The 25,809-nt window shown below is 34.8% G+C and overlaps 1 protein-coding gene and 1 long non-coding RNA gene across 3 annotated transcripts in view; one reads left to right on the forward strand and one right to left on the reverse strand.

Annotated features, from left to right (window-relative positions):
• Positions 1–19,117, reverse strand: part of LOC119232368 (uncharacterized) — a 43,865-nt gene extending 24,748 nt beyond the window's left edge. For both annotated transcript variants that reach the window (XR_005122060.1, XR_008549644.1), the window contains exons 1-2: positions 19,090–19,117; positions 12,225–12,260 (exon numbers count right to left, since the gene is read on the reverse strand). This is a non-coding gene — a long non-coding RNA (uncharacterized LOC119232368). The remainder of the gene's footprint in view (positions 1–12,224; positions 12,261–19,089) is intronic.
• PTPRD (protein tyrosine phosphatase receptor type D) overlaps positions 1–25,809 on the forward strand; it is a 2,089,263-nt gene that overhangs the window by 1,433,221 nt on the left and 630,233 nt on the right. The window contains exon 10 of the mRNA XM_054689298.1: positions 12,958–12,996. The gene's annotated coding sequence lies outside the window, so the exon portion shown is untranslated. The remainder of the gene's footprint in view (positions 1–12,957; positions 12,997–25,809) is intronic.

Raw genomic sequence — 25,809 nt, forward strand, 5'->3', positions numbered from 1 at the left:
ACATTCTAGTAATGTGAAGTGACTCTACTGGCCTGAGAAGTCCCTTCCAGAGAGGTTTCCCCTGTGCGCTGGAAACAGAAGGGAAAGGGAGGTGGGCAGCAAGAGAACATGTGGACATAGTTATGAACCAACTAATTTAACAGATACTATCTCAATATCCTCAAAACAATGAGAAATGGTTACTATAAACTCCATTTGCAGGAACCTAAATTTGGAAAGATTAAGCAACTTAGCAAGTCAAAAAAAAGTAAGCCTGATAAAGGACAGACCTGGTACCGAAAGCCTGCTCTAACACCCAAACTCTTCCCAACATAGCACATTAGATATGCAGAAATTGCCACGTCCTATAGAGCATATCTGCATTTTTCTAGTGCCCACTTCCCTCCTCTATTTATGCATATCTTTTCAGAGCATCACCCAGACATAGAGAATATTGCCTAGTCCCAGGGGGCAGGAGGAAGGGTCTTTCACTAGATCTCCATTTCTCTCCTTATAATCATTTTTGCTTTAGGACTTCCAATTTTGTCCATTTAAAAATTAGGCCTCTGTTTTTGTAGAATACTCTTTTTATCGTTGGGAATGAAATATCTTTAACAGTTCGAAGGCAGGCTGATACCGATGCTGGGAGCTGCGTCAGCACAGAGACAGCAACGGCCGCATCATGAAAAGCAATTGCAGTTTTGAGAAGCAGCAGCTATTTGCAATCCGCCTTTCAAAAAGATCACTTTCAGAATGTGGCATTGGGTGGAAATGGGGGCAGTCATCATTTTCAAGGGTTTTGTTGGACTGTGGCAGCTGGGAACTCCTTTCTCAAATCCCACAACCCACAGACCCTCACACAACACAGGAGGTAAAAATGTCATTGTCCATAAAATAAAACTTGGCTGTGCAGTTACATATTATATGAAAAATTTTAGAAAAAAAAGATTTTTTGTAATGGAAAATGATCACACAGGATCAAGTACAAACTAACCACACATGGAAATTGTTTATTGTAATAAATATGAAGAAATACTTTAGATCGGTCCAATAGGCTCCAATTCCTTCAGTAAATGCCCAGTTTTTAACCTTCCAATTCTACCCTGTTTCTGACCTGGCTTAAATGCCAGATTCTCTAGGAAGCTTTCTCTCACCCCTCTGTGAGATGTTTTCCCTTTCATTTTAGTCCTATGTTTTTATCAATGTATTTCTTTCATCAAATGTCTATACTTCTGGTTACTTGTGCATGTAGTTTGTCTTCTTAGTCTATAATCTCCTTCAAGAAGGCATTCACACTTTCATTGGCTTATGTTTATCAAAAAAGTCTTAGTTGATAGTCTTTTGTGTACCATGAACCATCTAGCCATTTGTCAATACAAATATTGACAAGGTGAATAACAACCAGTTTCTTTTAAGATTTATTTTTTCTATTTATGCATATAAGGAGTGGGGAACAGGCTAGAGGTGCAGAGGTAAGATGATTCACCAGAGACAGAGTGGGGAGAAGACCAGGCAGATCTACTGAAATACACTGCTGAGGGGAACAGCAGGCAAGACAGGAGAGGTCTGCTGTGCCATGTGAGTCAGCTCCCTGGCCAGGGATTGAACTCATGCCACAGTGGCTGGCAATAGCATGATATGATTGAGACTTAACCCCTGTGCTGTCAGGGAGGCCCTATCAACCCAGTTTCTTTCCTCAAGGTTCACACATTTAAGTATGGAAGAAATACATGTAAACGTGTATAAATTCTAATCAGAGAATGCAAGTTACATATTTAATACTTTTATGATCTTCCAAATATGTCAGTATCTTGATGAATGAGTGAATGAATGAATAAATTAATGGGAGTACTTCTTTTTACAAAATAGCAGAGTTCCTAAAAAGAAAGTGGGAGAGAAATGAAAATCCTCTGGTGACCTGGTCCAAGCACTGTGACTGAATTCTTCCTGCTAGCCTTAGCCCTGAATCTTTCTTTATCAGCTCTGTTTCCTCTATGCATGGAAGGTTTTAAACTTTAAGAGCAATCCTAGGGAGACAGCTATGTGGAATAAAAAAAAACAGGTTTGGAGTCACAAGAGATAATTTATATAAAAAGATAATATTATCCTCTCTGATAAGTGTTGATGGAGGGTGAAGATATTAAATGGTACAGGAAATAATAAATCTGACACTGTTCAGGAGAAGCTTTATGAGCTAGGTATGCTTACCAAAGAATGAGAAAGGGCAAACACATCTGGAGAAAAGCCCACACATGGGCCATATTATCCAATGGCAGAACAACAGACCATGGAACATCTGGTATTTCTCAGATTTCATGATTGAGGATTGTATTCCTGCCAGGTAATATTTTGATGCTAAATACTAAAATGTCATCTACATTCTTTTCTATATCTCTTAAAACATTTTTTTCTTGTTGTCCTGTTCCTTCTCCTTGATATGTTTTAAATTCTTAGACTCCATGATCCCACACTGTCTTTGTTCTCTTCCTACTTCCATAAGTTTATGATTTTTCTGTGTTGAATATCCTTCTTCAGCTTCCGAATGTTAGTATCCCCCATGGTTCAGTTCTTGGCTCTGCATTTGAACTCTCAAAAAAATCACCACCTGAAACCATACGGTCACCCTTAAATTCAACATTCAGTTCTACCAAGGTGGTTGTCAATTTGACCATTTCCTCCCTGAATTCCACTTTCATTTTACCAGTCTTCAGAATATTTACTCATTGATGTACATCCTTATATCAGATGTAGCCATCTTTATTCCATCGAGAGATTAATCATCATCAGGACTCTACCACTATAATACATTCCAAAGCTTAAAAACCACCCCTCATAAAACAGGTTCCCCTATCAAATTCCTCACTTCTTACTAATAACATCATCATTTTCCCTGTCTCCAATTTGGCATATTTGATTCCTTCCTCTTTCTCTGCATCTTGTCATTGAAGAAGATTATTCTGAAAGTCTTCTTTCATAATGTCTCTGAGACTAGGAGCAACCTGAAAATTATTTTGTTAAACAAAAGTATTTAGATACAAAAAAGTACGGCCATGTCATAGCTCTTCCATGGCCAGCTGCTTCATAAAGCCCTTGTCACCTCACATGTGGACCCTTGACCAGGTTATCACTCTACATATTTCTAGTCTCTAGCCTCTCTTTACCAGTCAGCACTATTTGGCTTCATTCGTTTCCCTAAAAATATATACTGAATAAGCCCAGTCTCCTTATCATTACTCAATAATGTGATGCTGTCCAACAGAAATATATGTGAGACATATATGTAATTTATGTTTTCTAGTAGTCACATTACAAAATGTAAAAACATTTTGAAATTAGTTTTGTAAAAAATGAAAAAACAGTTGAAATTAATTTTCATAATAGTATTATGTTTAACCCAATATGTCCCAGATATCAGCAGTTCAATAATAATTAATATTGAGCTATTGCACTTTTTCCACACATCTTAATTTAGATTAACCACAGTGTAAGTGAGAATAGGCCAAAAAATGTGGTTACCATATCAGAAAATGCATTCCTACAATATACCTTTGGCCTCCCATTTAAATACTTTGTTCATGATTTTACCATTATAATATCCTTCTTTCAACAAAATTAGATCCCGCTGATGTCTCAAGGTCTTTGTAGCCTAAGTTCTAACTCTCCCAGTAGCTTTCCCTAACCAACACAAGTTTGATCCTGTCTCCTATGTATACCTACACTACTCAGCTGGTAGTTCCTATGTGCTACCTTTTGTAACAAATACATGAGATTGTACTCTGGATAGATGTCAATATCTTGAAGGCTGTTACTTTTCTCTGTCTTACATATTACTTTTGCAGAATGTCTTTCATAAAGAAAACATTAAATATTTTTTGATAAAGTATGAAATTATTATAATACAAGTATATAGACTGTATTAATCATGTCATTTATTATTTACCAACTGGCTGCAAAATCATAGTTTACTATCACTAATTTCATTTCAAGTCTAATTTCATAGGCTTACCTTATAATGTTAACAAAGGTTCATTTTCCTAAATGTAACATTATTCTCATTTTAGAAGGGTAAGTGAAATATCAGTAATAGAAGGATAACACATATGGGAAGCTGTGTGAACCTAGCATAATTTTAGCTCTATGGCTTATATATAAAGTGATAAGCATATTGATATCTGAAAATTACTGAGCATAATAGTTTTGTGGAAGGTGTAATTTAGTGAGTGCCAATAAATATTGTCAGGTTTTTTTGTTTTTTGTTTTTTTTTTAGCAGCAAAGACGAATTCTTGGAAATGAATTTAGAAGATTTAATAAAAAATGTGTTCGAAAAGTGATTTCATGAGGGATCTCTAACATCATTTTGTGATTGGAAGTTTAAAGTCTGTGGCAAATGCTTCATCATGAAATGGTATATGCATTGGTAGGTTTAATGTTTACATTCACAAGGGACTCGATGAGATTTCACAAAAAGAATTACTGATTAAAGTAATGGAGTCCTGGTGTAAATGGTAAAGAATCTAAATGTGCCTGATATTTCTTTTGTCTGCACAGATGTGTTTATGTTACTATCATTCTATATAAGATAGAAAATATCAGTTGGCCAAATGATGTTTAGTTTAAAGGGCATGACTTATTAACATATTATAAAAATTCTATGGTAAGTTTGACAAAGCAGATCTTACATAAAATAGTGAAATCTATATTGAGTGACAATCAAACTCCAAGATCAATAAATACCTATTTTCCTTTCAGGTCTATTCATTCCCTATAATAACCCATATCACCACTGTAATATGTGATAGGACATTTTAGATGTATGCTGATATTTTGGAGAGCTTTTGATGCTTGAAGATTTCAGATATAAAGATAGGGCATTGGGAAAATTGTCCATGCTAATAAGACTGCAATTAAAGTCCAAAACTTAACAAATTTGCAAAAGTAATTTAGAAAATATTGCTTCTAAAATTCAATCAAAAATATTTGAACTCCTAACATACTGCAAACAAAATTAGAATATTGTATAATGTGCACTTGCATTTGTAAAGATTTGTTTTCTGTGTAATAGTTATGATCAAATCGATAAAGCCTAGCTTGCAAATGCATGTATTGCATATATATATTTATTCTTGTTATTAAGGTTATTATAAATTTAAATACTGGCAAACAGTGCCATAGAGGAAAGCAAATCCTTTCCCAGTCGACACTTATATTTGATGAATACAACTGGAAAATGGAGGGTGTGGATAATAAATAGGATGGACAAGATACATGATAAAGGTCAGAGGCTGTGCAGGATATCTGAGGTGCAACCTGAAATAATGATGGGAAGAACATCAAACTTAGCAGGTTATCAGCCTAGGAGAGAGAATAAAATAGCCAGTCAAGGTTACAAGCTATAAGTGGGGGGTGGGGATAATGGATATGCAAGCAGAAAAGGTTCAAAAAAACAACAGAAGTAGTTATGGATACAAGACTGGAAAGGGAGAAAGGGTGACTATTCCATGGACTGTCAATAGAAACTTACATTAAAATTTTAAGCAAATGTGGGGGAAATAATAAATACTAGTATATATTTGCTATGTTTAGAAACTAAAGCAATTATCCACTGTACTGTGCATGGTAGTGAAACTTCGTACAACCTTTTCCCTGTTCTTAGAATTCTTAATCAAAAGGTGACTTAACCATTAATTTTTTGAAAAATTGTTGAAGTAACATTGAGTGTAACAAGTTTCAGAGGTATAGGATTGTGTTTCAGCATACATACATTTTCATCTGTATATCTTTCATTACGATCACTACATAAGTTCTAAATTTCATTGTCCACGACACAATCAGTCCCCATTTTCCAACTTATCCATCCCCATTCCCTCCAGTAACCATCCTTCTGTCCTCATAATCTAAAAGCTTTGCTTGTTTTGTTTTCTTTACCTTCCACATTAGTGAAATCAAACAGTATCACCTAGCATTATACCCCCTAGATCCATCCATGTTGGAAAGTGCAAAATGTCAATAGTAGTGCATCATATACTACCGTATCTCCTTTATCTACTCATCTGTCAGTGGGCACTTAGGTTATTTCCAAATCTTGGCCATTGAAAATAATGCTGCAATGAACCTAGGAATGGATATATCTTTTAGAATTAGTGTTTTCCTAGTCTTTGGATAAATACTCAGTAGGGGGAGAGCTGGATTCCATAATATTTCTATCCCATACTGTTTTCAATAATGACTGCACCAGTTTACATCATCACCAACAGTGCACAGGGGGTTCCTTTTCTCCATGTCCTCACGAACATCGCCATTTCTTGTCTTTTTAGTAATAGTCATTCTTACAGGAGTGATATCACATCACTTTGATTTTGCTTTGGCTTGCATTTCCTAGCATAATTTATTATTTGTTTGATTGTGTGGTAGGGCTAAAATAAAGTGAAAGAACCTAGCTTAAAGAAAAGGGGCTTAGGCGCAGAATGACTAAAGAATGAGAAATCTGTAATGTCTGTCAGCATTGGGCGTAAGAGGTGAAAAATCATCATCACTATAGGCAGCAACAAAACAGAAAAAATAAGACTAAACAGAGGCTGAACAGGAAACCAGGTTCAATGACTGGCTTACTGAATAACAATGAGGCAGAAAAAAAAAAAAAAACAGTTTCCTAGGTGGTTGACTTGGAAATCAGTTTGATCTGTTTCAGTTTCATCATTATGAAAGTTCCTTGTTACCTTATCATGGCCAACTCTTTAGCATTACACATTAATGCTAACACATTACTAGTGCTAACATGTTACACTTGTAATCTGTGGTCTGGCCTTCACCTCCTCGCCCAGCCCTCTCATCTCAGGTCTTTCCTGCTTGCTATGTTCCAGCCCTTTGGGTACATTTGTCTTCTTTGTTTCTATGTCCTAATCTCTGAATTTGTATGACCTTCCTCTTGTCATTGCTGTTCTTTCTATTGTTTTGGTCTCAGATCAAATTATTACCATCCAGCAAAATTTCCCTGACTACTCTATTCAGCATTACCAAACACTGCCCATTTAGTACCACATTATTTTGTTTTATTTCCTTTGTAACATTTAGCTCTATAAGAAATTATCCATTCATCTAATTGTCTATCCACCTTTGTTGTTCATCACGATGACTGTGTCACCTATTATACTGTTACCTATTAACAAATATCCTCTATCAGAGTCGGAAACTTGACAATTTTCTTTCAAGCTGTAATTTATAATCCGGAAAATAGCAAATGGTAGACTATAAAAAAAAAAAGGCATGGAATAAATAAATGAATGAGAGGAGTACTAAGTGCAAAACTCTATTTTTTTTCCTTAATACACACCACTTCTGAAATATAGGTATCATTTTCTTTTTTATACCTTTTTTTATTAGAAAGGAAACTGACTTTTTTGAGACATTAGTTGACTTACTCAAGGTCCTGTGACAAGTAAATGTCAATTAAGTTCATTTATCCCACTATCATCTCTACTCCCAAATTACCATGAGCATCACATGAACAGATTATAACCCACTCTAGTACAGTAACATATTTGATATCAGTTTTCCTTATTGGCATGACACACTTATTTGCTAACCACTATTAAACATCAGCAAGTTCACAATCTTTGCAGCTATGTGAGTTCCTAAGTTTGTAGTTTTTATCTGGGAATAAGGACACCAAAGTCAGAGACTAGAGAAACATACAGATAGTTACACATCTGCACATGAATTTCCCTGAGATTACATTTGTGATTAATGGCTAAACTCAGAGAAGTCACGTTTTATAGAATGATGTCAATAGCAGGACAAAGCATTAGATGCCCTGCCTGGGTACAAGAAACCCTTACATAAATATGGAGCTGCAGTTTGACTCTTGCCTTTGACAGCAGCAAATCCTCTCTCTTAAGGCAATATGTTGAGAAAAATTTAGTCATCCCATTTCCAGTTTATGTTTCTGGAATAATAAGAGAAAGACATATTCACATAGTTTCAAGGGGGAGGCTAAGAAATATAACTGCTACAATAGCAAATAAAAATATATTGAGGTAAACATTCCAAAAATGTTTTCCAGGGAGGGATTTAACACAATAATCTAAAAACAATATTGATTCAAATTTGAATGAAAATGAGGTAATAAAAAAATGAAGCATAAAACCTAACTTAAATTCATTCATCTACTTATAATCACTTTTGTATTTCTCTCAACTCAGAAAGCTGTATAACTTTCTTTTGCATTTTAAGATGAATCTTGGTTAATGCCAGAAATGTCATTATTAGTTTTCTTAATCAAATCTTTATGTTTATAGTTAATATTCTTAATATTTATAAAGTTATTATAAGTGATTATACCAAAGATGTGCTCTAATAATTATGTTGAGTATATGAACATTTCAGAAAACTTGAAAAAATAATAAAACACATGAAAAAAATTTTCAACCCAACTGGTTTCTAAAGAAATACATACTCAAATAATAAAAAATGCAAATTTTTCAAATTGCAAAAATGTAAAATTTAGAAAACGACAGTATCTTCTATTAGTTGCAGTGTGCAGAAGGAGGTACTCTCGTAGCTTGCTGGTAGGATTATTGAGTGATATAATCTTCTTGCAGTGTAATTTGGGAATAGGGTATTACATATTTTTAATTTGATATGCATATTTGACTGACTCTAGCAAGTCATCCTAAGAAAAATTTTTATTTTTTCCAAATATAGAGTCTTAATGATGGTTATCATTTGGATACTTATGCAAAAAAAAAAAAAAAAAAAAAAAAAACTTTTTCATGAGTCTAACAGATTAGGTTTTATCAGTAAAGTTAACATTAAAGTAAATACACAATACCTACAAATGTAGAAAAACTACTCCTGTCATATAGAAATATCCGTGAAAAAGCAAGTAAAAGTAACGGAACCAGATGTCATCTCAGAGTTATCATCTACCTGTATGTCAGTGCTTACAAAAGGGCCTCTGAGGCTATACCAAAAAGTGAATTCTATTATCAAATTCTATATCAAAAAGTCTATGCTATAGAATTCCCTTTTTGGTAGAATTCCTTTACCACCACTTGGTAGAAGAATAATGAATGACTTGTTTTCTTTTTATTCTTCAACATACTTTACAAATTTTCAACAGTGACTTTTGAATTATTTTATAAAAAGAAGAAACTAGTTTATAAAAAGAAAGATTAAAAACTAATCAGTTATAGGGCCTCCCCGGTGGCGCAGCGGTTGAGCGCTGGGTTGCGAAGCTGCCCGCAGCCTCTGCAGCGCCGGTTCGATCCCCGATCCCCGGCTGCTCCCCGGCCACCAGAGGAGGGTCCCGCATGGCACACAGACTTCTCCTGCCACCCGCTGCTCCCCTCAGCAGTGTGCTTCGGTCCTTCTGCCTGCTCTGCTCCCTGCTCTGGCTCTGGGGAATTCTCTCACCCTCCTGGGCTTCTGACTGTACCCAATGCATGTATAAATAAAACAAACAAACAAACAAATAAATAAATAAAACATGCCTCTATAAAAAAAAAAAACTAATCAGTTATAAAAGTATGATTACTTAATCTTGATCAAATATGAAATAATGAAAAAAATGAGCACTATCATAAGGGTCGGAGAAAAGAAGGAAAAAAATATATAAGAAACATAGAAAAGCAAAACAATATAGAGAAATGGGAGAAAGAAAAGGAAGAATCATAATTCAGTATGATGTTTTAGTCCAAGTAATATACCAAGTACTACACTTTTCATTTTTATGGTATATGCCAAAAAATTCATAATCAGTAAAGTACATAATGTTTGTTTTAAGTATGGATCTTGGGCCTCGCTGGCGGCGCAGGCGGTTGAGCGCCGCACTGTGAAGCTGTCCGCAGCCTCTGCAACGCCGGTTCAATCCCCAACTGGCCAGGGAGAAACCCATATGGCTCGGCAGACCTCTTCTGTCCCCCGCACTGCTACCCTCAGCAGTGCATTTCGGTCAATCTGCCTTTTCTGTTCCCCGCTCTGTCTCTGGTGATTCCTCTCACCCTCCCACACATCTAGCCTGTACCCCGGTTCTTGTATAAATAAATAAATCTTTAAAAAAATAATAATAGGGGTCTCCCCTGGTGGTACAGAGGTTGAGCACTGGGCTGCGAAGAAGCTGCCTGCAGCCTCTGTAGTGATGGTTCGATCCCAGCCGCCAGCGAGGGTCCCACATGGCAGGACAGACCTTTCCTGCTGCACCCGCTGCTCCTCTCAACAGTGTATTTCATCGGCCTGCCTGTTCTGTTCCCCGCTCTGGCTCTGGTGAATTCTGTCACCCTCCTGCGTTTCTGACTGTACCCAGTGCTTGTATAAATAAATAAATAAATCTTAAATAATAATAATAAAGTATGGATCTTTCTCTTATTTTTTCTGTCAGTTATCTAAAGATTTTATGTGATTTCTTTCTGAACCTCATTAATGATTTGGGAATTACTAAATGAAATTGAATGCATTACTCAAATTAAATGTATTGAATATTTATTTTTGAGTAATATGAAGTGCAGCCTTTAACTATGACACCTTTTATTAGTCTAGTTGTGTTCTTTCTTCAGTTAATAGTACTTTACACTATACAAGGCATTTTTCCATACTTTGTCCCATTTATTATCCTGTTTATAAAATATCAGATGAACAAAAATCTAGCAAGGTTAGATGGCTCCCTAACACCCCAGCAATGTTTAAAGCAAATCAAAAATAACAAAGCCATATAAACTATGGGTGTTCTCAAACTGAGCAATACTTTGAAAAGCATCATTCATACCAATCACGCAATTCCTGTTTAATTTCCCTTCTACAATAATATGCCATGATTCCAATAATTTATGTTTGGTTTCTGTCTGTAATTGATCTCCATGAGTAAGAACTGCTGAATGTAAAATATCACGGTGCAGGATGTCCAGCTATTTTTCAGCAAGTCATAGCATTTTTTTCTATATTACATGTTGCAAAGAATAAACATAAAAATTCTATATATATTTTGGCTTATCTTTGGGAATTTCAGCAAAGCTCTATAGTTTCAATTTAATCTAGAAAGTATATATGTAACAAGAAATATACTCTAGGCGAGGTTATTGTGAATGTCTGTATGTAAATAATTAGACAGCAAAAATCCTTTAATAATAATTTTAGGGATAAATTGCCTAATTGCCAGTAGATTAGGTTAATATGTTAAAATTTTACATATATATATCAACATATATATATATATCAACATATATATATATATATATAAAGTTTTTCCTATCTGTGTTGTGGACTTTCAAATGTAAAATTTTAAAAATAGACTCTACGGAGCATAAGAAATCACTGAAACTAGCTTCTGCTCCTTAGAATTAATCTTTACCTTTATTCTGCCTATTGGGGTGAAGGGGGAGAGGTACAAACATCCAAGTAGATAAGCCCCTAGCATCCTGAATTTAGGATCCTTTATCTTCTTCCATTTAATGACATTTGTCTTCAGCCTATCGCAGGTGCTCTCTGTCCTGTGTGTGCTGGTGATTCTCAAAGTTATTTGTGTAGATCAATTTTTTCCTCTTAGTTCTAGCGTCCTTTCAGTTTACCATTTCCATTTGATTATTTCATAGGCATTTCACAAATTGTATGTTCAAAATGGGGCTCTGGTATTCCCCTCAAATTATAATATATTACCAATCTCATGATCTCAGAAAATTGCAACACCTATACCCAGTGGCCTACTCAGAAAGCTGGTGTTCACATTCAGTAAGCCTTTTCTCTTACTATTGTAAATCAGGTATCCTTTACATCTACTACCAATATTGTAATGCAACCTCCTTCCAGATTTTCATCTCCATTTCCAACCACCTTTCCCCTAACCTGGTCATCACACAGCAGCCATATAATCTTTTAAACTTTTAAAACAATATTTTCAATAATAACATCGTCATTAATTTTTACAGCATTTTAAACATGCAGTTCATGCCCTACTCTAAATATATATCATAATCTTCTACTTTTTCTGAGTCTATTAAGCTATAGTTGACATTCACTACATATGTTAAATCTTACATATGTTTGATATGTTTCAATATGCTTATACCCATGAAGTCCTTACAATCAAGATAAAAACATAGCCTCAAACTTCAATTGCCCATTTACAGTCTTTTTATTGTCTCTGTCATCTCTCCTCTACCCCTGTCTGCAGATAACCACTGATCTGCTTTATGTCACTCAAGATCAGTTGGCATTTTCTAGAAATTTTCAAAAATGGATTAATACTTCCACTTACCTAAGCAGAGTCCACATTGATTTCTCCAGTTCCAATCTTGAAAAAAACAAAGAAATCAGGATGAGCAAATTTAATGAAAATCATCTGGAAAATGCCAGCATGGTCAACTACTTTTTAGATTGTCTTATGAAACACAACAGTTCCATGTGCATGTATCTTTTCAGCCTAATAAAAATTATATTAATAATTTTTTCATCAAATTTTTATAAACCTTTTTTCTCAGCTCAATTTAAAATAATAGATCTTATGGTTTGGGAGATTTTTTGTCAAGATCCAGTGATATTAGTTAAAGCAATAAATGTGTGTGTTTACCAAAGAGCTAAATCTTAACAATGTAAGCAATGCAAGGAACTCCTTACAGCACAAGGACTAGTCCATTTTGTAAGAATTTTTTTCTGACTTTTCTCAAGGAAATTGCTTTTGTAATTTAAGAATGTTCTATGCAATTTTGATTATGAATCATATTGAAATAATATCCTAAAACTATCATTGCTTTACTCAAAATAATCACAGCATATTTTTGCTTCTTGTTTCTTTAAAAGGAATGCTTTAATTTGCTTTTATAACAATGAGTATGAAAAGAAATGCCAAAATACAACTAACTTCACTTCCTTTTGGAATTTGACATTTTCTACTAGCTATGTAACATAAATATGAATCACCTAAATGAGCAGTATTTTAAAGGTATCATTTTCACAACATTTTAATTGTTGTCACATTTCTTCTTTGTTAGGGAGACGTCTGGTGAACACCCGTGGGATCTAAAGAACAAGTAAGATTTAAAGCGTGCTGGGTTTTGGAGGCCTTTTTTTTTTTTTTTTTTGGTCTGGCTTTCAAATTTACTCTGCTTTATTATTTATTTGTGTTTCTTTCCTACTACTGGTTATAACTTCATAGATAAATGTTAGTAATTTTACTATAGAGTAGGAGGAATAAAAGTGAAATTTCGGTACTTTTAGATTTTTGTCAGTGACTTAAAAATACCTACATACTTGTTTGCATATGGTGGGCTGACAAAAAGACATTACAGATGGAGTGCAATTTCAAAACCCAAGGTAATGGACATGTTTTATATTTGAGTGAAACATAAATCTGTACAGTGGATTTTTACAAAATAATTTTATAAAATACACATTACTGTTGTTCTTGTCTTACTCTGATTTCTTGCCTATCAGCAGAGTAGTCAGTGAGTGGTTGTTTTGATTCCCCAAACTCACCTCCTATAAAACTATGACATAGTAGCAGGAAAACTGGGACATTGTGAAATCTGCTGCCAAAATTGAAATCAAAGGTATTGGGATGAAGAAAGGAGAGCCTTTAATTAATAGAATAAGAATGATAACACATGGAATAATAGTCAAAAGTAAAGCAAATGAGAAAGAGGGGATTAAAAACAAGAAGAGAGAAAACCAATGAATGGAGAGTTACATAGTTTACCTGTGCTTTATTGTCAACATTTGGAAGAAAGGAAATAGGGGTAGGCCAAATTAAGACTAAAAATTAGATACTGGAAGCCAAAGAAAGGAGGAGATGTAATATGTAATTGCACTTGAGAGAAAAATAGAAAGAAGTGAGTAAGTAGTAACAGAGAGAGGGAGAACATTCTATTTATAATTTTTGCTACTTAGCTTGTTTAGCAATTTAGTTATTTGCCTATTTTTATCTATTTCATTGAAAAAATTCATTGCTGTGTTATTTGATGTTTCTGAGAATCGCCATTTATGCTCAGTTCAAGCCATGTTGAAATGAAGAAAATGTCTCTTGATTTGTTTCGCGTTTCCTTATGTGTTCTAACCTTGCTCTAAAATCACTTGACTTCTAAAAAAAGGAAAATCAAACATTTAGAGAGGGAAATATGTCATTAAAATGTATTTCTAATCTACAGAAAGCATATGTTAAACAATTCAAATTTGCAGTCAGAACATTTCAAATTACTCCTGCATTCAGGGGCACAAAATCCTAGAATTGCCCTGTAGTTATTCTGTAATTGCTATTTGAAGGCAAAAGAAAAGTTACAGTCTTGTTGATCTCACTTATAATTGAGCTGAGTAACATAACTGAGGTTAAAAAGCTAGAAAAGGGAAGGGGCTGGAATTAGCACTCAGAACACTTTCCACAGCTCATGTATATTGCAAAGCAGCCTGCTACCTTATATAGTTGGGGAAATATAGTTTTTTCAATTCAAATATTTTTGGAAGTATTAGCTCAGTGATTTTATCCACACTGGTCTAGAGAAATGTTTCGTGAAGAAGAGAAGGGAGAGCATAAGTGAGTGCTCGTTCTCAAGAAGGGTGAGGACTGCTCAAAGGTAAGCAGTGCAATAGTCTCACTAAATCAGTCTGGTGCCTAAGACTTGCTCAGTGGGAAGACATTAATAAGCATTTTTTTTTTTAAATCCTATAATTCTCTCCTACTTTGCCATTTGAGAATAGATTACTAAAGTTCTCTTGTGTGCCCCTTTACGGTCCAAATCATCTGCATCCTTATGTGAGTTTACCAGAAAAGTCCCAGTCCCTGTATTTCTTTCTACTTATTGATAAAGAGGCATTAAGGAGGCATTCCTCTCCTCCTTAGCAAAAACCCAAAGATCCTCTTTTCTGGATGTCCCTACTTTACTGCTAATTTTATGGAATCTGTGACTCATTTGAGTTTGTCTAAGTATACTTGCTGAAGTCAGGGAAGAAAATGATTATTATATCCAAACATGGATATAATCCACATTTATAGTCTCTTGAGATACCAGCCACATGAATGCTAAGAAAAAATAATGTTAGGGGTAAAAATGAGGCTCTTGCATGGTCTGGCAATTGTATGATTTTAGCAATAATTGTTTATAATTAAGTTCATTGAAATAAACCTGTTTTATTAATTTTGAACAAATTATTCCAAATAGCTAGATTGTTGAACAAACTCAACAAATAATTTGCTTTTTGCTCCTTTACTCAGATACAAACAAGCGCACACACACACAGACATATATACTTACTTGCACACATGTACCCACAGAATATAACAAGAACTTTTCCTCCTTGTAATGAATTATTCTATATTATATATCATAAGTAATAATAATAATAATTATTATTATTATTATTCTATATTATATATCATAAGTAATCTAGGACAAGATTTTTGGATAACATCTGAAATGACTGAGCTTTAAATGTGTTATGACATTGCTAAATGTTAAGTGATATATGTTTATCTAAACACTGTGTTTTAAGTAGTCATCATCTTGCTTCATAAGGGAGAAACTGACTTTGTTTAGAAATATGCCTTCATTTCACTGATATCACAGTACAGATTTCGCCTTCCTCAGATTGTCTCCAGTGTAAACATGCTGCTTGATAAAAATGGCCATAAAGTTAACTTGATTGCTAGGCAGCTATATTGTTATTACCACAGATAAACACACTTATTTCCTTTTTGGATTATTCCCAGTAAGGAACTTCTGAATGAGTATAATGCTTTCTTTCTGTTTGATTATGATCTTATTCATTTTAGGTAATCACATATGTATCCTTGTTACTGTTATAAAACTGGATTCAATGCCTAGAAAAGTTGAGAACAAAAGGGTGAGCTTAGAGAGTATATTTCAGGACACCATTAGACATTGGGCTGTTATTATTGGAAAACATTTGAGGTCATCAGAGGAATGTATTCAATATAATATACAACATCGGCACATTTTCTTCTAGATGGTGAGAACTAAGTATTATCTTGAGAGCGGAGCAGGGGGTAGTATTTACATTATCAACTTTGCTCATGAAACTCAAATAAATTCTTCTATAAAGTAATGATGTAATGGCAATGGACCAAACACTTGTTTATTTTGCATGGATTTCTCTTTATTTCCAAAGAGAGTTATTGTCCCTTTGAGTCTTATGATTATGAGGATTAGACGGTGTCTAGAAGGCAAAGAAAATGCATCAGTCAAGAAGAGTTCAAGCATGAGGGTGCTCTCAGAATACAGTCTCATAGTGAGGCTGGTGAAAACCACAAGCTGCACCTAACCAGGATTCATGTAACTGAAGAACTCTGGCTTCCACATTGCCATTTTCAGACCACTAGAGTATCTTTTTGTGAAATGATGGAAGGGCTTAATTAGTAAGACCCCTGTAATAGAAGTTATACTGATGATGGCACCTTCAGCCATCCTCTGAAAACCTACAATGGACACCTCCCCTGCTGATTACACCAGTTGGGTGCCTGGCTCAGGGCAGAGCTGATCTTCTCTGACAGGCTCATATATCTGTAATAAAGCAATAGTGCTAATACCTGGTGTTTTTAGAGTCTCTTTGAGTCATGCATTTGCCCCTGAAAAATAAAATCAGTATCTGAAAAGGATAATTTTAGTATAGTAAATATACTGGCCTCTACTACTTCCTATAAGGCAACAAGAAAAGGAGGAGAAAGAGGCTTGGATCTTGGATATTTGAGCAGAGGAAAGACTCCATTATTCATTAAACACAGACTATTACCAAACATAGAAGTAAGGTCCTTCCATATTTGGAGACTAGCATTTGTTGTGTCTGTGAGTGATCACTTCTTTGCCATCATCTGTGATCAATGATAGAACGGAACAATGAAGGTGCAGTACAGGGGGCACTCCCCCCGCACATTTATTTTCCCCATCACCTTGAGAGTGGTTTGTAAGATTTATTCACATGTCAGTGGCCCCATATATTAATTATTGCTGCTGATGCTTTTTATAATGTGTCAGAGTTTAAGACTCTTGTTACTTTGCTGTGAATTCCCTACAGTCCCAGAAATTGAAAAGAAAAAGAAGACATTATCTGTATCCCTCTCTTGAAATTCTTTCTGTCCCTGTCATTGTGATTTGTCTTGTTTATCCGTCTCATTCAAAAATTCAGATACAGAAAATAATTTGCTGAAAACTTCACCTAAGATAGTGAACAGCTATCTGATATAGATTTTATACAATTTTCTAGTGGTGTAGGATATAGTAAATGCAAAGGCAAGTCACAGTGCTTCCTTCAACAGCACATATAGTAAAACTGGAACCATACAGGAAAGTTTAACATGGGTCCTGAACAAAAGCAAGTCACAGATTTTCTTTTAGCATGGCTGGTATTTTTTCAAATTGTGGAATTTTACTCTTCTACCTGATATTACAAAATATAATGGCAGGGCTTTATGCCCTCACCTGGCCTGGCAGATAATGGTGATTCTTTTCTTGGATAGCAGAATAGCAAAAATGTATATATAGGGTATTACACTTTAATTGATAGATCTTGATAAAAATGTCAATGCTATCACACAAGTCTGCTTTGTTCTAATATTAAAGTAGAAGTCACATGACATTTCACAGTATCTGTATATGAAAGGAAAGCATCTTAATGATTGAAATTTTTTAGCCACATAATTAGAAATCACCTACCATAAACTCCTTGGCTGTATCAATTTAGCTCTTTTGTAGTCTTCTAAAATACTGTGAATAATGCTTATTAAACAAGTAAGTATTGGAAAAGTCTATCAGTTTTCTATGCTGTGCAACAAATCATTACATACTCAGTATCTTCAAATAAAACATTTATTATCTCCCAGTTTCTTTGAGATATAACTTAGTGCTGTTATAGGGCAGCCCCAATATTGAACGGGTTGCCTGGCTGTGGTTCCTCACCCCCACACTTAAAAGGGACTTATTAATACTCCACTACAGGCACACACAAAAGGTTAATAAAAGGTTTATTTACAAGGGAAAGGAAATAAGGAAAATGTACAACTCAGGGAGAAAATAGGGAAATAAAGTTTTTAATGCGTCCTACGCGATCCGCCAACCTGGAAACCCAAAAAGCACTCTCCGAGCTGGCCGGACGCAAGCTGGTGGAGAGTCAAAATGGGGGACCCCTCCAAAGCCCACGTGTCTGGCTTTATACCAACCTGGCTGCTTAACCCCACCCTCAGGTCCCAGCCACCTTCCCTTTGGTGGTGATGGGATTTAGAGTTCCCAGTGTCTTTGGCTTTGGCCTGGGGTGGGGGTGGAGTCCACAAAGCCTGTATGGAATTAGCTTTAGGACATCCTTTTCCCCCTTACAATTTCTCTGCAAAGTTGCAGTCAGTATGTCAGTGAGGGCTTCTCATTGGGAGGCTCAAATGGCAATAAATCATCCACTTTCACTCAGATTGTTGGTAGAATTCATTTCCTTGTGATATAAAAGTAAAAGCTCCAGTTCTTGTTGCCTCTTGGCTAAAGGGTTCTCTCAGCTCCTAGAGATTTGCTGAAGCTCTATGAATCTGGGAACTTTCCCTAAACCCTCCCAAAATGGCCAGCGAGGGAGGAGCACCACTAGCATGAGTCTGATAGCAAGATGGAGTCCTCTCAAATGTATCATAATCAGGGGAGTGAAATCATATCACCTTTGCTAAATTTTGTTCATTAGAAACCTGTCGTGGGCCCTGTCCATATGGGGAGGAAGGTACCCTGACGAAACTCAAAGTCTGTCTGGCACACGGCAGTAGGGACAGTCCTATAATTCCAACTTTGAACCAGAATTTAAAGTCACATTGGAGAAAAGCATGGTGATTTGTTTTTACAGAAGAAAATGTAAAGTAGCTATTAAAATAGCCAAAGGGTATAGAGTTGTCATCACACTAGATTTACAAAAGCACCTGATCCACACATTTTAGACTCTAAGAGAGGCTGAATCTTCAGGTAACAGTGGGAATATATTTTTCATTACTCTGACAATGAATAGCATGTGAGCCTCTTTCTTAGCTGAGTGTATTTTAAGTTTCAAGACTATGAATAATACCTCACTTGTCTACTATTATTTGGTCTATAACAGCCGCAGAGGTGATTATATACTATATAATTATATGCTGTTGTTAATATACATCTTACCATCTATTTATCCATAGGTCTGTTTTCTAACATAGGCACTTAATTCTAGAATGTTTAGATTAAAAACTCCAGGCTTACCAGTCTTCTAGAATGTGAGAACAATAGATGAGTTACAGGTTATTTTCCCAAGGAACAGTGTACTGGGACATATGGTACCATGTAATATTGAACAGCCACATCTAGTGATCCATGAAAAACTCCCCAGTTTCATATCCCTGGAGTTCAAAAATAGATACTATTTCCAGTACTCCTGCAGACCATAATTGCTGTTCTTTACTCAAGAGAAGCAATCTCTAAGGTAACCAAGATATACACTCTACAGCAATTTATAGGTAAGGTTAACATAAATTATGAGCTTAATACATATGAAATTTAATGCACGAAGATGTTTTTCCATATAAAAGTAATTAGTGGAATTCAAAAACTAGTTGTGTTCACCCATGTTAAGTCCTGAGGACACCCTTTGTCTGTTTTATAATAAACACATACAATTTTAGTGCACCACTGATGGTTCTCAGAGGTAACAATGACCCTGTGATAATCCACATACATGTGTATGGGTCAGACAAATGATGGCACAATCAAAGGGGTTTAGGAATATTTGCTAAAGTCATTATTTATAGAGAAATAGACAGGGTTAAAGGGTAGTAAAGCATTCTGCGCTGCCTACAGCTGGAAACTACTTCCACACATACGCTTGATGAAGCATACAGTTATCAGAACATAGAAAGAGGTATTCTATTAAAGGAGGCCACCCCAAAAAGAATCTGACCTTAAGTAAAGAAAAGTAATATAGGATTGCAAGTCTCCTGATAGAAAACAGGGAAATAAATACTGTAACTCCTCATTTCTTTTACCTTCTAATATTCTGTTGGTGCTACTCATTGTCTCAACTAATAATAAGCTACAATGCAAAACAGTATTATTGGTACAATCCTTAGAAGTTGAGCTCATGAGCAACAGAGCAAGAGAAAGAAGGTTAAAGAATGGTCAACATGAACAAAAGGGGATTATCCTGTAGCATGTCAAAGTGCATCAATAATTCAAAGATAGTTGTGGGTAATCTCCTATCTTTATTAAAATTCTAGCTTTTGTCTATGGTCAGATTTCTGTCAGTTTCTTCTTTTTATGTCTGGGGATATGGGTCAAAGAAATATTGAAACAGTTACTTTCTAATATTGCCTTAGGAACTACATCAATCATATATTTCATTTATTCATATTCTGACCTCTTTTCAGAAAACATAGGGCTTCTTGGAGAGACTGTTAAAATCTTGAATGTTCGTCTAGCCATTCATAACTGCAGTTTCCCCCAAGGCAATTCCTAACAATTTCCAACTTCCTATAGGCTGGTCAAATTTAGGAAACTTCTGTAATTCCAAATCCTCTTTAGAGGAAGGCCCAAGGAATAGAAGGAGCAAAAAAAATTACCCAACATCCTTCCATTCAGGCCCCAAGTCTATATTGATAAAATTTCCATAACTCCTTGAAGGCATGCTAGTGAAAATCTGGAGAGAATTTCTGAAGGTTGCTATATACTATAACTTATTATCTAAATACCTACATTTTTTATAGTTTTCTTTGTACTTTTTTATATAAAGGGGAAGAAGAAGCTTCATGTCTAAATTTATGATAAAATACTTAAAAATAGCTTTATGCCTAAATTTGACATAGATTATTTCAAAATTATCACATACATTATAGAATGAAATTACCTAGTTGTATCAATCAAGAGACCAATGACATCTACTACATCTACTACATAAATTGTATTAACTCTAATCCAAAGCATAATTCACATTGCTTTTTTTTATTTCTAAGAAGTCTTGACATTGAAAACAAAAGAATTGTTTGTAAAAATCAAGGATCTATTTAGATCACAAAATCCCTTCCCATAGTCATGTATAGCTTGGGAACCATGTATCTTCCTTTCCCACAGATGACCAGAGGTATAAGATTTTAGAGAAACTGAATTAAACATCAAAATCAAGAATAACAAAGCAAAGAAAGTGCCTCTCTCTGGTAAGAAATCATGAACAGAGAAACTCAGATAACCTCACTAGATACCAACTTTTTACTCTCAGGATAGCTGGGCAATGAGTGAAATTGAAATATTCTTACAAAAAACGTAATGGCATTTGAGAAAATGACCATATGTAATGTTTTTTGTGATTGCTATTCCAAAGGAAACTTTCTCCTATCACAATCCTATCCTAAAGCCTGACATGACACACTGTGACAAAGAAGTTTTTTCTTGCATCATTCTGATGGTCAGGGATGGCCAGCAAAATGAGGAAGTTTCAACATAAATCCAATAAAGCAAATCTATCATAAAAAAACAGATAGAGAAAAATTAAAGGTTCTTAGATATGTAAATGCTTATAAGCTAGGCAGTGATCCATAAGAAAATATGAAAGATAAAGTTAATGAAATCTAGAAACAGTAACCATAAAAAAAAGCTATGGCCAATTTTAAAAAATTGAGAGAATTAACCCAAGATCTCCAATGTCTGACTCAAGTGACTTCCAGAAAATCTAAAGAACGAAAATAGCAAAGATATTTCAAAAGAAAATCCCTCTAGTACTAAAGGACATGATTCTCCAGATTGAGAAAATCCAATGTCTGCCCAACCTATGGATTATTTTAAAAGTCCCATTATGAAGCACATCATGGAGAAATTATAGGATGAGCACGTTAAAGATTCTGACCCCAAGGAATAAAAATGGTACTGTAGATCTCAAAACAAAATGAAATATGTGAATGCTAAAAAACAAGGTATCTTCAAATTCTGAAGGAGAAAAGAATTCCCAACTTAAAACGCTGTACCCATGTAAACTCTTATTTATGTATAAAGATGAATTAAAGGTAATTTATGACATTCTAAATACTTTTTGAGTCAATCATTGCCCATTTATTCTTACATAGAAACAACTGGAGGATGTGCTTAATACTTGAGTGTAAAGCACATAAAACAGAGATCCAAAAACCAAGAAATTGAACACAGGGAAGAAATAACGGGAAGTTCCAAGAAAACCTAATGAAATTTGAAGCAACAGGCCCAGACTAGAGTAAAAAGAAAAATACATGAAAGTCTTTGAAGGTATCTGAAAAGGAAAAGTTTGCAGCTACTTCTGAGCATTTAGAAAGAAATATTAATGGACTGTTAGGTCTATTGGAACATTTTAGCAAAAGTAAGGTTGAACACATTCAAAAGTTAAGGTTTCACAAATACTTATATAGAAGGAAGTTATATTTGTGTGGTATTTATTCAGATTATTTACCCTTTGAGTTCATTATTTGCAGAGGTTTAGAGAGTGATGGAGTTTGTATGATCCCCATTGTGCTTTTACCTTGACCTGCCAGTTAACACAAAGTAATTTGACGTGGAAAACAAAATCACGTGATTGAGGGTGGATGAGTAGAGCTGAAAAGGTCTATTGGAATTAAATGTTTACATTTTTCTAAGACAAATGGCCATATATTTCTCTATATACCTCTTCTCACAACCTTACCCATAGTTTGCAATGAAATTAATTTTTCTTTCTGTTTATCTTACCTTAACATGCATGGATGGAAGCCTGCTCTCTCTCTAAACATTCTGCTTTCAAACAACCATGAAGTCAAAAGAGGTTAACATAGATAGACTTACTCCTTTCTTGCAATGAACAGGCACATCATTAAGTGTAACAAGTAGTCAGTCAGCTTCCTCTAACTCAGCTTGCTATCTCCTGAGATAAAGGAGGAGAGAGCTATATATTTACTTTCCTAAATTTACCTCACTAATCTTTCTTTCCTTTTTTCTTATAGTTAAGTACTGATTCATTAGATCTTTCCTTTCCACACTATAAAAAATTATATAAGTGTGTGTGGGGTGTGTGTGTATACATATATGTGTGTATATATATATATATATATATATATATATAAAGCCTATGAAGTCATTTAAACTGCAATTAATTGTACTATTAATTCCTTATTGTGCTAAAGTATGAAGAAGTGGTTTTCTTTAAATATCAGAGAAATGAATTCAAAAACAACAATAATGCTCCCTAAATTTAACGATTAGACCAGTAGGCAGATGCTTATATAATATTTTCCCCATTTCAGGGTAAAAATATTAGGTAGATTATGTGAATAAATATGGTAATTGAAGCCAAATGGGAATTGCAAATTTAGAGCTCAATCTCCATTTTCACAAGAAGAAGCCACTTAACAGACATAGGCTCTAGGGATCAGTGACTCTTTAGAATAATGTTAGCCTTTAAAATTGAATTCATAAATACCAAGGGAATGATGACTCTGCTTTTTCCATTCCTCAACAACCCAGAGTTATTTCCTCTGTAAATCATATGTTTTGTTTTTATTCTTGACAACAAGTTGAGGGGAGAAGGAAAACCCACATTTGTAAATTATGCATCATTGTATTTGCTCTTGTAAACTTTTCTATTGTAGGAGGACCTAGAATGAAGATTTAGACTTTAGTGTTGAAAATCTTACAGCAGTGTCAGTTGGATACACCTCCAATCTTTCTTTGGACAGTTAAGTTCATGTGCTTCCAACATGAAAGTGTCAGAAGTCTTCATTAAAACAGTGCACCTTTCTTCGTGCTAAAGCAGAGAGCAGTCATCTTATGGTTCACTGATGCATTTCGTTCTATGGAGATTAGAAGTTATTTAATTTATGTGGTGTAAAAACAGTCCCAGTTATTCAGACAAAAGTACCAGAAGTTATGTGGTAAAGGAAATTCTAGAGCTCTATATTTCCCAGAAAACTGTCGAGTGTGTAACTTTATTTTTCAACAGCAAGGACTATAACTTTGTGGAGCTAATTAACTGATCTAGAATAGTCATCCAACCTCTAAAGAATAAGAGGTATAGATTAATCTTCCAGACATACACAATTTCTGACAAGAAATCTTGATTTGCTCCTCTGAGAAGAAAAGATATCTCTCATTTTGCAAAGTCTCAGTTATAGCCAGTGAAGCATGCTAAAATATATTAGAGAATAATAAAGTGAATTTTATTAAAAGATACACTAGGGAGCAATCCCATCTTCCTCTACAGCCAAGAGCAGCAAATGTCATCTACTAGGCCTTGTTTTACTTATTTTTTATGTAATGCCTTTTTACCAAAAGAATTGGAGAATTACAGTTAATTTTTTAAAGATAATCTGAATGTTGGGTGGCCCACACAGTACACTAATTAATTTCAAACCTCCTTGTTTTGCCCAATTGTTTCAGACATGTATCTTTCTCTCTCCCTTATGAGAGTTATATATTCTTTGTTGTCACTTATAGAAATTATCTGTTAAACGCCTATGATGTGCCATTCACCATGCTACTTTCTATATACATACTGTTTCTTGTTCTCACAATAGCTAGACCGGCTACTTGCCACTTCATCCCCAATTTATAGAGTAGGAAATTGGGATTCACAGTTTTTCATTTATTTTTCTGTGTCATTTAAAATATGTAGTAATGACCTGAGTTGATTAAAAAACGGTCATTACATATTGTTGTTAGCTTACTTACAGTCCCTTACTTAGTTGAACTTGCTTCTCTTCCAAGCTATGGAAACAGGCTGTAGCCATAACAGAATTACCTGCCTCGATTCTCCTGAATGTCCACTCAAAATATATATACTTGAGGACAAAAGGTGTGGCTAATGAGTGAATGATTAAAGGAAACAATGTTGTGGTCTGTAATGAGTTTAACACCTGACAGATAATGCAAATAGCACTGAAAAATGGCTCATTTTTTACTTCCTTATGCTCTGTTCAATTGAACAAAACGTAAATTGGAAGTTAGCTCAATTTATACACACACACACACATACATACATACATACACACACATGTTTTGAGTCTTAACTGTGACTCAATTCAGTGTACTTATGCAGAAAGAGTAATTTCGTTAACTTGCTATTCTTTTCTTGCTCCTCCAAAAGATGAGTTTTGTGAGTTCCAGGACAGGTCTGATTTTCATCACTGCCTCTTGTTCATGGGCACTTTGGTCTTCTGTCCCTTCATTTGCAGTGTGGTTACATTATCCAAACTTCCTTTTCTCCCTGGCACTTTTTCACCTTTAAAAAATGGTAATGATCCATATGGCTAAAGAATGTCAGTAAAGGAAACATTTGGGAAGAATTATACGGAATGCAGTCATCCTGGATCTTGATCATCTTATCCAACAAGAGCCAAGAAAGAACAGCCAGTGAGGGTTAAGTGCCAAAGTTCTGAGTGTTTAGTGCAGATAGGTGATTTAAAATTGTCTTGGTTATACAGCTCACAAGACTCATGTTGAGATGCTTGCAATGTAGGAAGAGGATAACGATATAAGGTTTTGCTTTTAGATGATGATTTATTTAAAATATTTGGTGTATAGTTCTGAGATATTTTAAAATATTTTATAGCATATTCTTCAAGTTTAAATTGTATTAAGAGAATGTGAATACTTCCTATGTTATTGATCGCAAAGATAAGAATAATTTTGAATGTCAAAAATAGAGTAAGTTGGAGTTTCATTTGACAATAGTTTATCTTAAAATCATGAAGAAAACAAAATATATAAGAACAAAGCAATATATCTCTGAAGGGGAAATGTAAAGGACACATATGTTCAATATTAGTCTTTGCAATACAGTTTATGGCATGATGTTACCATCCTGGGGATAGGTCTATTCAGAGGTACGGTGGCACTAAGGCTAAGATGTCAATGACTTGT

Source organism: Talpa occidentalis, unplaced genomic scaffold, assembly GCF_014898055.3.
Source record: "Talpa occidentalis isolate TD23 unplaced genomic scaffold, MPIMG_talOcc4v2.1 talOcc4.7, whole genome shotgun sequence".
Classification (NCBI taxonomy): domain Eukaryota; kingdom Metazoa; phylum Chordata; class Mammalia; order Eulipotyphla; family Talpidae; genus Talpa; species Talpa occidentalis.